Below are 18883 nucleotides of genomic sequence, written 5' to 3' on the forward strand. Positions count from 1 at the left end.
ATTTAATCCCTTTCACAATAGTTCCAAACAATAAAATAAAATACTTAGTAACATACCTAACCAAGGAAGTGAAAGACCTCTACAAGAAAATCTGCAAAACACTGCTGAAATAAATCATAGATGACACAACAAATGAAAATACATTCCATGCTCATGGATGGGTAGAATCAATATTGTGAAAATGACCATGTTGCCAAAAGCAACCTACAAATTCAATGCAATTGCTCTCAAAATACCACCACCATTTTTCACTAAACTAGAAAAAAAATCCTAAAATTTATATGAAACAAAAAATGAATCTGGATAGCTGAAGCAAGACTAAGCAAAAATAACAAAACTGGAGGTGTCACATTACCCAACTTCAAACTATACTGTAAGGCCAGAGTCACCAAAACAGCATGGTACTGGTATAAAAATAGGCACACAGACCAGTGGAACAAAATAGAGAACTCAGAAATAAAGCCAATTATTTACAGCCAATTGATATTGGACAAAGCCAACAAAAACATAAAGTGGGGAAAGGACACCCTGTTCAACAAATGGTGCTGAGATAATTGGCAAGCCACATTTTGAAGAATAAAACTGGATCCTCATCTCTTACCTTATACAAAAATCAATTCAATATGGATCAAAGACTTAAATCTAAGACCTGAAACTGTAAAGATTCTAGAAGATAACATCAGAACAACCTTTCTAGACATTAGCTTAGGCAACGACTTCATGACCAAGAACTCCAAAACAAATGCAACAAAAACCAGGATAAACAGTTGGACTTAATTTAACTAAGAATCTTCTGATAAATAATCGGCAGCATTAATAGACAACCCACAGAGTGGGAGATAATCTTCACAATCTATACACCTGAATCTACAAGGAACGCAAACAAGTCAGGAAGGAAAAAACAAAAAATCCCATCAAAAAGTGGGCTAAGGGCATGAATAGACAATTCTCAAAAGATATACAAGTGGCCAAACAAGCATATGGAAAAATGTTTAACATCACTAATTATCAGGAAACGCAAGTCAAAACCACAATGCAATACCACCTCACTCCTGCAAGAATGGCCATAATAAACAAGTAAAAAAAAAAAAAAAAAAAAAAAAAAAAAAGATGTTGGCATGGATGCAGTGAAAAGGGAGCCCTTTTACACTGTTGTTGGGAAGGTAAATTAGTACAACCACTATGGAAAACAGTGTGAAGATTCCTTAAAGACAAAATGCAGATCCAGCCATCCCACTACTTGGTATCTACCCAGAGGAAAATAAGTCATTATACAAAGAAGATACTTGTATACACATGTTTATAGCAGCACAATTTGCAACTGCAAAAATCTGGAACCAGTCCAAATGCCCATCAATCAACAAGTGGATAAAGAAAAATGTATATATGTATATAAAAATTATGAATATATATGAATAAGTTATACATATAAATTTATATATATATGAATAAGTCTTTAGTGGTGATTTCTGAGATTTGGTGCACCTATCACCCAAGCAGTGTACACTGTACCCAATGTGTAGTCTTTTACCTCTCACCCCTTTCCCACTCTTTTCCCCAAATCCTCAAAGTCCAATGTATCATTCTTACGCTTTTGCATTCTCGCAGCTTAGCTCCTGCATATGAGTGAGAACATATGATGCTTGCTTTCCCATTCCTGAGTTACTTAACTTAAAATAATAGTCTCCAATTCTATGCAGGTTCCTATGAATGCCATTATTTTATTCTTTTTTATAGCTGAGTAGTATTCCATGATACATATACATATATAAGAAACTGGGTAATGGGAAGAGGCTGGAAGAGTTAAAAGGGCTCAGAACAATATAGAAAGATGAGGGAAATTTTAGAATTTTTTACAGACTCTTTAAATGGTTGTGTCCAAAGTGCTGACAATGATATAGACAGTAAAGTACAGGCTGATGAGGTCTCAGATGGAGATGAGAAACTTATTGGAAACTGAAGTAAAAGTCACTTTTGTTGTGTGTTAGTAAAAACCCTGGTGGAATTGTGTACTTGCCCTAGGGATCTGCGAAATTTTGAACCTTAGAGTGGTAATTTAGGGTATTTGGCAGAAGAAATTTCTAAGCAATAAAATATGCAAGACATGACCTGGCTGCTTCTTACAGCCCACGTCATATGCATGAACAAACAAATGCTGTAAAATTGGAACTTATACTTAAAGAGGAAGCAGAGCATAAAAGTTTTAAAAAAATGCAGCCTTGCCATGTGGTAGGAAAGAAAAACCCATTTTCAAGGGATGAACTCAAGCAGGCTACAGAAATTTGCATAAGTAAAAGGGAGCCAAGTACTAATAGACAAGACAATGAGAAAAATGCCTTAAAGGCATTTCAGAGACTTCCATGGCAGGCCCTTCCATCAGAGACCTGGAGGCCTAGAAGGACTGAATAGTTTTTTGGGCCCATTACAGGTCCCCATTGTCTTGTAAAGCCTCTGGACATGGACCTGTGGATTCCAGGTACTCCAGCTCCAGCAATGGATCAAAGGGACACAAGTATAGTTCAGGCTGCTGCTTCAGGAAGTGTAAACCATAAGCCTTGGTGGCCTTTACAGGGTTTTAAGCCTGTGGGGGCACAGTATGCAAGAGTTGAAGCTTACAGCCTCCAACTAGATTTCAGAGGATGTATGGAAAATCCTGAATGTACAGGCAGAAGCCTGCTGCAGAGGTGGAGCCCTCATGGAGAACCTCTACTAATACAATGCAAAGGGGGAAATGTGGGGTTGAAGTCCCCTTGCAGAGTCCCCATGGGGGCACTGCCTAGTGGAGCTGTGGGAAGAGGACCATCATACTCCAGACCCAAGAATGGCATATCCATTGATAGCTTGCACCCTGTGCCTGGAAAAGCCACAGCCACTCAACACCAACAAGTGAGAGCAGCTTCCAAGGCTAAGCCCTGCAAATCACAGGGGTGGAGCTGCCCAAGGCCTTGGGAGCCCACCCCTCACACCAGTGTGCTCTGGATGTAAGACATGGAGTTAAGGGAGATTATTTTGAAGCTTTAAGATTTAATGACTGACCCACTGGGTTTCAGACTTGCATGAGGCCTGTATCCCCTTTCTTTGACCAATTTCTCCCTTTTGGAACAGAAGTATTTATCCAATACCTGTATCTTCATTGTATCTTGGGGGTAACTAACTTTTTTTAAAAAAAATTTTATAGGCTCATAGGCAGAAGGGACTAGCCTTGTCTCCAATGAGACTTTGGGCTTTTGAGTTAATGCTGAAATGCGTTAAGACTTTGGAGGACTGTTGAGAAGTCATGATTGTATTTTGAAATGTCAGAAGGACATGAGATTTGGGAGTGGCCTGGGGAGGAATAGTACAGTTTGGATCTTCATCCCTTCTCAAATCTCATGTTGAATTGTAATCCATAATGTTGGATAAAAGGCCTGGTGGGAGTTTATTGGGTCATGGGGGTGGAGATCTCATGAATGGTTTAGCATTATCCCCTCTTGTTACTATATAGTGAGTGAGTTCTCACAAGATCTTGTTTAAATGTGTATAGCACATCCTGCCCCCCTTGGTCCTGCTTCTGCCATGTTAGGTGCCTGCTCCTGCTTTGCCTGCCATCATGAGAAGAAACTCCCTGAGGCTGCCCCAGAAGCAAATGCTTTATTGCTTCCTGTACAGCCTGTGTAATCATGAGCCAATTAAACCTATTTTTTATAAATGACCCTGTCTCAGGTATTTCTTTATAGCAATGCAAGAATGGACTAATACATCTAACTTTATGTTTTACTACATAGCTCTAGTAACCAAAACAGCATGGTACTGGAATAAAAACAGACACATACACCAGTTGAACAAAATAGAAAACCCTGCAACAAATTTATATGTCTGCGGTGAACTCATCTTTAACAAACATGCCTAGAACCTATATTGGGGAAAGACAGTCTTTTTAGTAAATGGTACTGAGAAAACTTATTCTTCTGCATATGGATATCTTTTGCCATATACAAAAATCAAACCAATATAAACTGAATACTTAAATACAAGACCTTAAACTATAAATCTACTAAAAGAAAACACTATGAAACTCTCTGGGACATTGGGATAGGCAAAGATTTCTTTAGCAATATCAAACAAGCACAGACAATAAAAGCATAAATGGACAAATGGGATCATGTCAAGTTAAAAAGCTTCTGTACAGCAAGAAATACAGTGCACAGCATGAAGAGATAACCCACAGAATAGGAGAAAATATTCACAAACTCCCCATCTGAAAAGGGATTAATAAGCAGAATATAGAAGAAGATAAAATAACTCCATAGGACATAATCCAATTAAAACTAGGCAAAAAAAAAGAAAAAAAGACTATACGTTTCTCAAAAGAAGGCACACAAATGGCAAACAAGTATATGAAAATGTGCCCAACATTATTGGTCATCAGATAAATGCAAATACAATGAAATATCACCTTACCTCAGTTAAAATGGCTTTTATTAATATTCAAAATTCAGGCAATAACAAATGCTGGTGAGGATGTGGAGAAAATGAAAAGCGGATATACTATCATTGGGAATGTAAATTAATACAGCCACTGTGGAGAACAAATTGGAGGTTCCTTAAAAAACTAAAAATATAACTACTATATGATTCATCTATACCACTGCTAGATATAGACCCAAAACATCAGTATATGGAAGATATATCTGTACTGCCATATTTATTGCAGCACTATTCACAATAGCCAATATTTAAAAGAAACATAAGTGTCCATCAATAGATGAAGGGATAAAGCAAATGTGGTACATAAACACAATGGAATACCACTGAGCCATCAAAAAGAATGAGATCTTGTCATTTGCAACAAAATGAATGAAAGTGGATGTCATTATGTTAATTGAAATAAAGCTGGCACAGAAAGAAAAACATCATAGGTTCTCATTTATTTGTTTGAGTCAAATTAAAACAATTGAACTCATGGAGATAAAGGGTAGAATGATGATTACCAGAGGCTGGGAAATATAGTGGGTCAGGAAAGTTGGGATGGTTAATGGGTACAAACATATAATTAGATAAAGTGAATAATGTCTAGCATTTGACAGCACAACAGGATGACTATGGTCAAAAATAATTTATTTTACATTTCATAATAACTAAAAGAGTGTGATTGGAATGTTTATAACACAAGGAAAGGATAAATGCTTGAGGCCATACTGACCCCATTTATCCTGGTGTGATTATTATGCAATGTATGCCTGTATCAAAATATCTCATGTCCTCTATAAATATATACACCTACTAGGTACTCAAAAAATTATAAAAATAATTAAAAATATAGAAATGTATGAAATCATGTTCTTTTAAGCAACATGGATGGAGCCGGAGGCCATTATCATGAGTAAAATAACTCAGAAACAGGAAATCAAATACTGCATGTTCTAATTTTTATGTTGGGGGCTGAGCATTGGGTACATATGGACATTAGGATGGAAATAATCAACAGTAAAAGCTATGTATTAGTCAGGGTTCTCTTAGAGGGAAAGAATAGGATATGTATATATGTGTGTATATATATCTCTCCTATTAGCTCTATAGTTATATATAGGATATATATGTATCTTATTATTGCTATATCTATGTAGAGAACTATATATAGTCATATATATATAAATATAAATATATATACAAATATATATATATATATGGAGAGAGAGAGAGAGATGAGCTTCTTAACTATTAATTTACATTATCACAAGGTCCCATAATAGGCTATCTACAAGCTGAGGAGCAAGGAGAGTCAGTCTGAGTCCCAAAACTGAAGAACTTGGAGTCCGATGTTTGAAAGCAGGAAACATCCAGCACAGGAGAAACATACAGGCTGGGGGGCTAGGCCCATCTCTCCATTTCACGTTTTTCTGCCTGCTTTACATTTGTTGGAAGCTGATTAGATTGTATCACCAGATTAAGGGTGGATCTGCCTTCCCCAACCCACTGACTCAAACGTTAATCTCTTTTGGCAACACCCAGACAGGAACACCTAGGATTAACACTTTGTATCCTTCAATCCAATGAAGTTAACACTCAGTATTAGCTGTCACAAGTATGTCCCTTGTCAACTTGAACCCATATATACCTTATATACCTCCTGAGATCAGACATAATTTTTAAGTAAAGAAAATAATGAGGTCATAATTGTGCTGAACATAATACAACTATGCTTCGTACAACCAAAAACGAACCAATCCCCAACCCCAACACTATTGCATAAATAACTAAATGTTTATGAGAAGTCAATAAATCTTATGTAACATGATAAAGGAAAAGAAAAGGAAGATATGTCCTTAGTACAACATGCACAAACATGTTTTTAACAAAAGAAGGAGGAAATACTGATGACAGTTACCACCCTCATTTCTGCAGCTGGTCACATGGTTGTAGCTGGTATTGATGAAGAGACATCCTAATGGATCTCCTGTATACCATGCGTGTTCTTCCTTACCTCCATTGTGTAGTAGTAGATCAATTTCATCTTGATAGTCCAGGTAATCACTCCAGCCAACACTATAAGCCCCTTCTTAGCCTTTTGACTTAAAGGTAGGAGGAGCCCAAAGTGTCCAGGTGGCAAACTTAACTTCCAGTTTAATGGAATCATTGTATCTCCTGGTGGCAGCATTCCTCCCTCTGGGACCAAGACCTCTAGGCCAGCAGAACATGATGTTGCAGAAAGAGAAAGCAAAAAAATTTGTTAGTGGATCACTAAGGGTGATGGTGAGTTGTGCCACTTCCACTTCCACCCCTTGATTTCGGGACCCATGAATCCTGGCAATGGGAGAAGGAGTAACATATATTGAATGTTGATTCAGAGCACACAAGGCCTTCTGAAGAATTTTGCCCCAACCCTGCAAAGTATTGTCACCTATTTGGCATTGTAATTGTGACTTCAAAAGGCCATTCCACCATTCTATCAATCCAGCTGCTTCAGGGTGATGGGAACATGGTAAGACCAGTGAATTCTATGAGCATGAGTCCACTGCTGTACTTCTTTAGCCATAAAGTGAGTGCCTTGGTGACAGGCAATGCTGTATGGAATACCATAATGGTGGATAAGGCATTCTGTGAGTCCATGAGTCCGTGAGTCTTGGCAGAAGCATTGCATTCAGGATAGGCAACCCCATATCCGGAGTAAGTGTCTATTCCAGTGAGGACAAACCTCTGCCCTTTCCATGATGAAAGAGGTCCAATATAATCAACCTGCCACCAGGTAGCTGGCTGATCAACCTGAGGAATGGTGCCATATTGAGGGCTTGGTGTTGGTTTCTGCTCCCGGAAAATTGGCTGTAGCCAGGTCAGCCTTGGTAAGCAGAAGTCTATGTTGCTGAATCCATGTATAAACTCCATGCCTGCCACCATGGCCACTTTGTTCATGGGCCCATTGGGCGATGACGGGGGTGGCTGGGGAAAGAGGTTGAATGATATCCACAGAACGGGTCATCCTATCCACTTGATTATTAAAATCCTCTTCTGCTGAGGTCATCTGTTGGTGCACACTCACATGGGATATAAATATCTTCACAGTTTTTGACCACCCACTTTTTAAAATGATGTGATATCATTTTACACTTAGGGAAAGTGTTGGTTTGGTAGTCAGAAGACTAGAGTACTAGCTCTGCCACTAACTATATGATTGTAGGCAAACCACTACCTCTTTTTATGCCTCAGTTTAAAAAGGAGAATGGAAAAATGATTGGGATGATTTCTAAGATTATTTATGGCTCTTAACAGCCTAAGAGGAACCAAAGTGTGTTGCTAGCTATCCCCACCTCTGTTTGTATCAACCAATCTGTATTGAGCACTCACTGTGCACATATTCATGAATTTGGTAACCATGTATTAAGCATTAAATAAACATTGTCACCCTTTATAGATGGAGATATTCGATCATCTGCAATACTTGTCTTAAACATTCTTGAGTGTTCTTAGAGACTTGTATGTTTACCAACATTTTTGTTATTACAAAGTTGAATACCAGGCACTCACACTCCTTATTCCTCCTTTACCAGATATAGGGGGCCTTACTTCTAACCTTCACATTCTTTTTGTAACCTCAGCCCCCTAAGCCTGTGCCCTGAGTGGGCTTCTCTTTTACCACCTATACAATGAATGGAGATAGAGCCAAAGGTCTCTGAGGACTTTTCCAGATCACTGACCCTGAGAAATGGTCTCTGAGGCCTTCTGCTGGATGTAACCATTGCTGAACACAATAAACTGAAGTGAATCATCACCGAAGGCAAGAATGGAAACTTGATGTCCTGGTTCAGCTCTGAATACTTTCCAATCTCTCTAGACACTAAAGCCAGGCCAGAGGTTGCACAGTCTATTATTTCCTACTATAAACATGGCTGATCATACCTGGGCCCACATGATGGGACCTTTTCTGGAGCCAAAATGGTCCTCTACTCCTCAGACTCCACCCTCACCTGGCTACAAATAACCTGAAATTCATAATTCAGCTGATTCCTTTGGGGTGAGGCATTGTCCCTCCAAAAATATATATATTTCCCAGCAAGTGACTACCACTACCTCTTCTCCTTATTTAATAGGTGAAAAGGGAGAGAATGCTTGAGAGCTCTGAGAATCCTGGGGCAGTGAGGAGAGTTGGATAAGGAAGCTATAGTATTTCCTGGAAAGTACTTAGCTAGGAATCAGAACACCTAGACTGTCTTTGCCTCTTAATTATTCTGAGATACTAGGCAAATCACTCCCTTGGACCTACTTCCTTAGTTGTGAAATATGGATAATACCTGTTTAGCCCAACTTCTCTGGAGTTTAAGGAGGAGCAAAAGAGAAAAGTTCAAGTGAAAATAATTTGTCAACCAAGTGTCCCTAAAGCACATGAGGAATTCTTTTCACAGATGCCCCAAGTCTAATTGCCTGGGACTTGACCAACTCTAACAGTTCTTTCAGCACCATGGTCTGCTGGTTGTGCAAATGCAGCCTCCGGTTAGAGATGAGTTTGGAAAATACAGACAACTTGGGAAATAAGCCAGACAGTTAAGGAAACTAGGTTTATTGCCCCTTAATAGAAAATTGGGCCTGAAGCTTTTGGGGACTGTGTTTACTTGTAGCTACAGATAGTCTTTTCTTTCCCTTTTTGTTCTTAATCAGGAGAGATTTTGCTTGCATCCTCTTTAAGAGGCTGCGTCTGAAAATCATCATGATGTGTTTTTGCAAACTTTCCTGCTGTCTCCAGTCTTCTCCCTGTTAAACTCTTGTTGGAGGAAAGGGAACACATGGAGATTAAGGGCTCTCTCTCTCTCTCCAGTATTGATCATAAATATTCACCTTCTTGAGAAGGAAAGGGGATTTAGCAAGCAAGCTGTTTTCTGTGTGCTAGTAGAAACTTTAAGAATGCAAAGATCTGAAGAAACTCAATCTTCAGTCACTGAATTCAATTCAGATTTCATTTACAACTTAGCAAACAGATTCTCTCCAAATGAAAACACCAAATGAGACTTGTGGGCACTGCAATTTCTCATCCGGGTTGTCTCAGCAATAGTAGTCTTCATTGATTCTACTGCTTCTCTTTGGAGGAGTGTCTTCTACTTTATAGATCTTAAATCATTTCATTCTGCCTATCCTCCTTTAAAGCAATGTTCTTTCAAATTAATCTTTTAAACTCCTGGGAAATTATGGATAGCCAACAATTATTGTTCCCTTTACTCAGGCTGGAGTCAGGCCTCGGGTTTTCAGTTGTCGTTGCTAGCCAACAGTTCTCCAGTGAGGACTTATTGATAATAGATGACATCAAGAATTCACTGGGTGCTCTGGACTGGAAAATTGCCCTCTAAAGTGTACAGTCTTTTGTTATTTACAAAGCATTTTCATACCCATATCTCATTTGATTCTCATAACAGCTTCACAGGTCAGAGTAGTAATTCTGGCTTCTGTTTTCCAAATGAGGAAATTGATGTGAAGTCAAGTTAAGTAGCTAACCCTAGGCCACACACAGCCAGTAGGTGAGACAGTCAGGACATAATCTGCCATTCTTTTAAGTCTACCTTGCTGTCAGCAAACTGGTGAGACAGGGTAGATACTATAGAGGCCCACCGAACTAAGAGCCAAGATTTCTGGGTTACAGTCCTTATGTGATCACCCAATTTGCTCTATGATTTTGAAAAGTCACTTCCTATCCCTAGGGTTCAAGTCCTCTGTCCTGTAAAGTGAGAGTAATGGCTGAGCTCTTAGACTTTAATTTCAGACAAACTTAAGTTCAAATCTTAGTTTGGTCAGTTACTAATTGTGTGATCTTTGGCTAATTGATTTACCTCTTTGAATCTGTTTTCTCATCTGTGAAGTTGTATGATAGTACACATTTTGTAGGTTGTAGGAGATCTGTCAGGGTGGTGGGAGAAATTATAGAAAAAAGATGCAAACCTTCTTGGAAGGCCAGGAGGTTTTACAAAAGCTTTGAAAGAGGATTTGGCTGAAGGCAGCCAGATTCTCTTATCCAGAGCCTGAAAGCAATGGTTAGATAACAAGGGGATGTAAAGAAATTGATCTAGATAAGTTAGTTTACTTAGGCCTGGGAACCTGGCCTTTAATTATCCCTGTGCAAGACTTGGGTGGGCCCCCTCTCCCTACCATGTTAATTACCCACAAGTGTGTTGATTCAAAGCCTTTGTCATTAAATCTGTACTAAATACATGGCTACAGTGCCAGCTTGTCATTGCTGTGGACACTGTGACTCTTTATGGCATCCTCCTCAATGTCTGTGAGCAGCCCGGTCCCCTATCATGCATCCAGGCAAAAAACTTGTGTCTATGTACATTTTTTCATCCATTGTTCAGCCAGGGTCTGTGGGTCGGGCCTGGCAGTGTCTGTTGTAAGGATTCAATGAGATACTGCATGTAATGCTCCTTAATGCAGTGCCCAGGTTACAGTAAGCCCTTAAAAAATCTTGTCTGCTATTATTATAATTATAGTTATTACACTAGATGTGACTTACAAGGGTGCATCCACTTCTGAAATTTTCTAAGTTCAAGAGATTGTATACTTGTAAAAAGAGGATATGAGGAGAGTTAAATACACTGAGCAGCATAAGACGTTATTACTATTGCCAAGGTATTTGCAGATTTTTACAGAACACTAAGACCTCTACACCCCAGGATTTAGAACTTGGTGGAGACTAGCAGTCATGTTAGCCTAATAAATTAATTGCCATCAAGCACCCACAGACACCATATTGAATGCTATAGTCAGTTCATTGCTGTTCTCCTGGTACCCACTGGATTCCAAAAAAGACCATCTCCTTGACCAAACTTTAGCTAGGTTCCTCTGAGCCTTCTTTTTGACTAGGCTTTGTCCTTGGGCCTTATCTTTGGCCCATCTAGTCCAGTGGTATCAAGAATCCTTCTAAGTCAGTATATAGAGAATCTCTTACCCTTGACATCTGATCACCCTGGCCTGCCTTCAGCAAGAATTCTGTTTAATCAGTTTAGCAAGAAACACCCTACCCTTGATGTGACTTCTTAGTAACTTTCCATCTGCTTGTTCCATCCCAACAAGAAGAATGAGGTTCTGCTTGTTGGCTATAAATCCCCACTTGTCCCTGCTGCTTCTGGAGTTGAGCCTGATCTCTCCCATATTGTGATAGTCTTGACATCTATTAACAGTGTTCCTAAAGATTTTCTTACCATTTTAACTGTCAGAATAATTTTTTCCTTAGTAATTCTGGCTATATCCAATGCACTCATATACAATGTAGCACTTTATCAAACCCTGTCTTATATCCTCTGATAGTCTCTTGCATGTAAGTCCAAAGCCATTACTTTGTTCATTGTTCAACTAAGATTAGAATCCTGGACTGAGGCCTCACATCATTAGCAGAGGTGCCAATGAAAGGACCGTCATTATTTCTTGACTGAGAGTAGAAAGGGCTAGGGAGTCCAAGAGGCCTCATTCTTAAGCACTTCAGTACAATAGGCATCCAGTGATCTATCCAGCTTGGCTGAGCACTGTTCCTTACATTTGGATAGAGAAAAATATAAAGGAGGAAAGTATCTTAGCATAAAAATGTTTCAAGCCAGCATCAATTAATGACAACGACGTGGAGGTGTATCAAGCCTACCTGAGTCTTTTCTGTTTTCTTCTGAGTAAAGAGGGAGGTGGTGGTACGGCAGCCAGTTGGGAAGGAAAAAAGGGGATCACTGAACTATTTTCCATTCAAATTAAGAGGCAGGCTAGGGGTGGTGGCTCACGCCTATAATCCCAACACTTTGGGATGCTGAGGTGGGTGGATCAACTGAGGTCAGGAGTTTGAGACTAGCCTGGCCAACATAGTGAAACCCCATCTCTACTCAAAATACAAAATTAGCCAGGCACAGTGGCGCACACCTGTAGTCCCAGCTACTGAGGAGGCTGAGGCAGGAGAATCACTTGAACCCGAGGGGCAGAGGTTGCAGTGAGCTGAGATCACACCATTGCACTCCAGCCTGGGCAACAAAAGTGAAACTCCATTTCAAAAAAAAAGTTTAGAGGCATACACAGTAGCAAATAAGCCTAGCTTGCTGGTACCTCTACTAGAAGTGGGCCTCGGACTAATCCTTCTACAAACAAGACTAAGATAATGACAAGAGTGTGTCTTGTTCAAGCAACGGATTGCTACAAAAAAAAAAAATACTAGTTTCCCATCTTTGTGGGTGGAAAGTAAACTGGACTGGAAATTGAAAAAAGACTGAGATCTAGCTCCAGCGCTGTAGCTCACACATTATGACTCCTCCCTGGACCTGCTTCCTTATCTGTAAAAGGAAGGAATAACTCTGCTGTCCAGTCTGCCTAGACCTTGTGGCCAATCCCATCAAAGCCCATCCATAGAATCTTCTGGAGAAACAGTAGAAATTCTGGGGACCATTGCAGGATTCAGAGCACTGAGGTTTGGTTCTATCTTCCAAACTCTCTTTCTTCAATTCTTAGCATTTTACTTCACTTGTCTCCTCAAATTCATGTCACACTGTGTGCATGAATGAGTGAACTAAGTTACTTCTCAGGCACACCACTTCTCCACCTCCATAAGTAAGAAGCAGATAGTGGTTCATGGAATCAGCAAAGCTAGATTGTCACACAGGAATCTGAAGCTTGCATGAAGGAGGCTACAGGATGAGGACATCCTCACCCTGGGAGACCAGCAGTTCAGACCAGAAAGTGCTCACCTTACAGACATTGCAGCAAGGCCTATATGAGTTCAAAGTGTTGAAGGGATGAATTCAAGGAGCTGGGACAGAGGGAAATAACTGAGGCCCTGTGGATGAATGTGAAACATTACAGGGAGCAAGTCCAAGATACGATAAAAGAGTAAAAGATCCAGGTTTCAGTTGATAGTGGGCAAGTCAGTGATCTTTCTTGGGTTTGATTTCTATCTGTAAAATGAAAATTCACAATATGTGCTCTGCTTTGTCTCTGGGAAGAGCAGGTTTATTTTGAGGAGCAAAGTTAATAATATGTCAAAGAGCTTCATAAACTATAAAACTATACATAATGAAAAGTTTTAAAATATTACTGATAATGGTAGGAGCAGGGGCATGGGACCATGGAATAACAAGAGACAACTGGAGTATAATGGAGTGAACATATCAAAGTAGAGATGCCAGATAAAATACAAGAGACATCACAGCAAATTAAATTTAAATTGCATGCCAAATTAAATTTAAATTTCAGATAAACAATGAATACTTTTGTCGTGTGCTCCAAACATTACATGGGACACATATATAGTAAAACAAATGTGTGGTTTATCTAAATTTAAATTTTGATTGAACATCTGTATTCTTCTTTACTAAATTTGGCAGCCCTATACCAAGTTCTACCCCATCACTTTACTTTGGATAACTTACTTCATTTCCTGCAGCCTCATCTAATCCCAGCAACCTCCTAAGCTGACTCTAAGGATCAAAGAAGGTAATGGATGTAAAAGTGAAGCATTACACAAATGCAAGGTATTATTTTTATTCCACTCTGAGACACTTTCTGCTTCTCTTGGTGAGAAAATTCCAGCTATAATCAAACATTTTATCTGTCTCTTAAATCACTCAGTGTATACAGTAGGAAAAGTGAAAGATTACTGTAATAGGCTGAATAATATTCCCCCATATGTAAGTCCATGTTCTAATCTTTGAGACCTGTGAATGTTACCTTATATGGCAAAGGGAATTTTCAGATGTGATTAAATTAAAGATCTTTTGATGGGGTGACCATCCTGGACCATCTGGGCGGGCCCAATATAATGACAATGGTCCTTATAAAAAGAAGGCAGGAGGATTCAGAGCCAAAGGAATGAGTGATGTGATTACAGAAGCATATATTAGAGCGATGCACATGAAGACGGAGGAAAGGATCACAAGCCAATGAATACAGGCAGCCACTAGAAGCTGAAATAGGCAAGGAAATGGATTCTCCCCTCCCCTACCTCAACCCCAGAGCCTCCAGAGAGACCAGTCCTGGTGACACACCTTGATTTTAGTGCAATGAAACTAATTTTGGACTTCTGACCTCTAGAAATGTCAGATAATACATTTGTATTATTTTAAGTCAGTACATTTGTAGTAATTTGTTACAGCATCAATGGTAACTTGCAACTGCTTCTAAGTTGGATCAGATCTAGCCCAAGATGGAAAGGCACAGAACAGAAATCAGTGGTTTTCAGTCCTAGCTGCACATTACATCACACAGAAATCTTTTTTTTAAAAAAAGTTTCATATCTGTGTCCACCCCTGGCCCATTCAGATGTAGCTGGTCTGATGTAGGTCCCCATTTGGACTTCTTCCAAGTTCCCAGATGATTCTAATGTGCAGTCAGAAGTAACCACTATCACAGATAGAGCTGGAAATGAGCATAACTACATATTTCATCATCCTATTTTGACAGGAGGAGAAACTGAGGCCTATGGGGTGAAGTAACTTGCCCAAGGTCACACAGAAAACTGATAGCCAAGCCTACAACAAGAAAGTGTCTAATCAGCATGTGTGAGCATTCCTGACAAAATCACTAAACTGGTAATAAACAAGCAAATCAACATGAAGGGAGGTGAATGGGATGGGAATTTTTCTTCCTCTTAAATTCAGTATTTGTGGTGGCCTTTCTTATTCTTCCACAGATCTGATCTACACTAAAGCAGTAATCACCTCTAGGTCCCTAAGGTCTCTAATTCAGGCTTCATTGGTTCAAGGACCAGAAGAAACTATTCATGAGTAAATTATGAATAATTCTCCTGACCTGATTGATGCTGGAGGAAGTTATTCATTTGCAACTGTAAACTTAAACACTTGTAATTTAAACCCTTTAGATTACTCTAGGGAGGTTTTGCATGTTTACCCCTTTGAAAAATATTTTGGATTAATTATATCTCAGAGGTCAGACCATCTATTAGCAGCAGCAGGTTTCGGCCCTTAGGAAAAGAGCAATAAATCCTTTTCTACTTCCTTTAAAATTTGCAACCTTGCGATCTTTTTCTAGAAATCCTACTTCCTCCTGTGAAGTGCAGGTGCGGTCCCCATTGATCTCTAACTGTCTTTAAAGTTCTCCATTAAATATTGCTCTGAAAAAGAAATATGCATCTACATATGTATGCATACATGTGCGTGTATTTCATGCTGACAGTTAAAGTCCCACAGTTGGCCGGGGATGGCTCATGCCTGTAATTGCAACATTTTGGGAGGCTGAGACGGGCAGATCATTTGCGGTCAGGAGTTTGAGACCAGCCTGGCCAACATGGCAAAACCCCGTCTCTACTAAAAATACAAAAATTAGCCAGGCATGGTGGTGTGCGCCTGTATTCTCAGCTACTTGGGAGGGTGAAGCAAAAGAATCGCTTCAACCCAGGAGGCAGAGTTTACAGTGAGCAGAGATCAGGCCATTGCACTCCAGCCTGGGTGACAGAGCGAGAGACTCCGTTTCGAAGAAAAAAAAAAAGAAAGTACCACATTTATCAGAGTGAGCGGAAACCCCAAACTCCCTTATCTATCTTCTAGGAAGCCAGGCTCTAAATGGGAGACTAAATGGCTAATTCTGGAGTAAATATTAACCAGCACAAGTGAAATACTGCCTTCTTATAAGTTTCCCTCAGCACATAAACATGGGATACACTTTTTAAAGCGTTAAGAAACCTTAAGACCACCTGGAACTGATGAGAACATTCCCACTAGAGACATAGTTTCCCCCACTCATCAGCTAAATTATACTGTTTGCAAGTGAAGCCCTTCCCCTTTATGAGAAAGCAATGACAGCAGCCACAGTGTACTGTTACTAAAAACCAGGCAGACGAGACTCTTGTCCATCTGAAGAGCAACTTATTTTTTTTAGAAAACAGAAAATCACCTCTAAGATCCAGGGCTGGGTTTGAGCTTTGTTTCCCCATTTGCTTGGTGCTTCCCTCAACAATGAGGTTCAGGATACAACAAGGGGTCCTGTAGTAGTGTGCCTGGGGTGTATGGACCAAAGGTTGGTCCATGTGAAATTATGCCAACCAATAGGGAAGGAGGGGGCAAAACAATAGGGAAGGAGGGTTGTAATAAAGTGGAATCAAAATCTTCAACTTACTGAACACTTGAAGAATACACGGGTTTTTATGCTTGTAGAGCATTGGAACTTCCCACACTCAGAAAATATTCACTTAGAACCACTAAAAGATTGGTTATTGATAGGCAGTTGTGGGGAAGTGGTCAACTTGAAGTAATCTTGTCCTAAGAGATGGTGCAGAAAGTAAGATTTGGGGGATATCACTCAATTATTGTATGGCAGCCCCATAATAGGTTGTGAAGAGTAGAATAAGCTCTTCGGGGCTCATGTTTAGATTTTGCCCTTGGAGAGGCTCTGCAGTCCTCTGTATCACACATGCCTGGGCTTTCTGGATCCTGAGTCTTACTCATAATGGCTAGCCTGATTATCTGGTTTACTGTGGAATCAGAGATGACAGAGATGTGGGCCCTGTCCTGCAAGGAGCTCTGCTCAATTGGGAAGATGACTGACAAACAACCAAGTACAATCCTGCCATAAGCAGGCAAGTTTGCAAATATACATCAGAGATTGTGAGTGGGCAGCTCTATCTGAGACAGTGAAGATGTGTTTCCCAAAGAACAGGTGTAACTTTCAGTGGAAAGAAAATACTGAATTTAGAAATAAGAATTAGTAAAGATAGAGGCAGAACTACTCTAAAACACAAATTCGGGAGAGACAGTGAAGGATGGTTTCTGTCTAGAGCTGAATTTTGAAGAATTGCTATTTAGGAATTTTCAAGGTGTACAAGAAAGTGAGGAACATTCAAAGAAAGGGGGCAAAATATATAAAGTACAATACAAAACACCATAATGGTTTTAGGCGTCTACAAATAACTTGCTATTCCTAGCACAATTCTTACAGTTTTCAAAGTATTTTTGTAGAAAATGCATTCATATGGCTCAAAAGTCAAAATCATAAACAATGACATGCCAATTGAGAAATCTTGTTCCCACCTCTATCCCTGTCCACATACTACTAGTATCATCCTTGAAGCCCCCGAGGATTACCTCTTTTATTAATGTCCTTTGTATCCCTCCAGTGCTCCTACATGAAAATACAGGAAAATTCAAATCACACCTGCTCCCCTCCACAAAAGGTAGCATAGCACATACTGTTTTGCACCTTGCTTTTTTTCTACTAAACAATATATTCTGGAAATCTTTCCGTTATCAGTTTATAGAGAACTTCTTCAAACTTTTTGGTTGGCTTTATAGTATGCCATTGTCTCTGCACCATAATGTAAACTGTACACTATTGATCGACACTTAATTTATGTCTAATGTTTTCCTATCATCTCTAAATTTCTTCAACAACCCAGATACTATTATTATACCATATTATAAGTGAAAAATCTGAGATTAAGAGAGAACGAATGAAATGCTGAAGGTCTCTATTGCTTATTAGTAGTAACAAACCTAAATTGGTTCATGTGGAGACTGAATAGGAAATCCTATGCTTCTTGCTGACACCAACCTTGAATTAGATATGTTTCTGGCTCATAAAACCACCAGAGCATATTGAACTGAGTGGAAGTAAGTACAAATAAAATGTCTTTAATAAAATATCCTGGTTGTAATCCCAGCACTTTGGGAGGCTGAGGCGCATGGGTTGCTTGAGCCCAGGAGTTCAAGACCAGGCTGGGTAACATGGCAAAATCCTGTCTCTACAAAAAAATAGAAAAAACGATTAGCTGGTCATGAGGATGGATGCCTGTAGACCCAGCTACTTGGGAGGCTGAGGTGAGAGGATCACCTGAGCCCACAAGACTGCAGTGAGCAGTGATCATGCAACTGTGCTCCAGCCTGTAAAAGGAGTGAGAACCTGGGTAACAGAGTGCGACCCTGTCTTAAAAAAAAAAAATCCTGATGCCATGTAAGAATTCCTGACCCCTGTGGCAGCTGTAGTGGAGTCGATAAGCTACCAAATTAAGAGGGCTACTCGTTATTTAAAAAAAAAATACTAGGTCTACTAGTTACCAACAAATGTGAAGACAATGTGAACTAGATATTTTTAAAGTTCTATAAAAACTAAAGTTCCACATCCTCATATGTTGGTTTTATCAGCTCCACATTTCAAGAACAATGGCTATATACCTTCTCCAAACCTCTAAAAGTGTCTGTAGCAGCCATGAGGGAATCCAGGGCAGGGCTATTTTTGAGAAATGGCAGCTATTTGTGGAGTATTGTCTGAATGGTACCAGCAGGCATCCCTACCCAAATCAATCTTATTTTTACTCTCTGCCATTATTCCTGAAATGCCACCAGTGAATATTTAAACCTTGGAGAGAAATACCTCACACCATCATAGAAAGTTATGACAACGTAGAGTAAGGCTATGAAGAAATGGGACAGGGGACTACCTTTTAGTGGGA

The sequence above is a fragment of the Theropithecus gelada genome, chromosome X (assembly GCF_003255815.1).
Source record: "Theropithecus gelada isolate Dixy chromosome X, Tgel_1.0, whole genome shotgun sequence".
Lineage (NCBI taxonomy): Eukaryota > Metazoa > Chordata > Mammalia > Primates > Cercopithecidae > Theropithecus > Theropithecus gelada.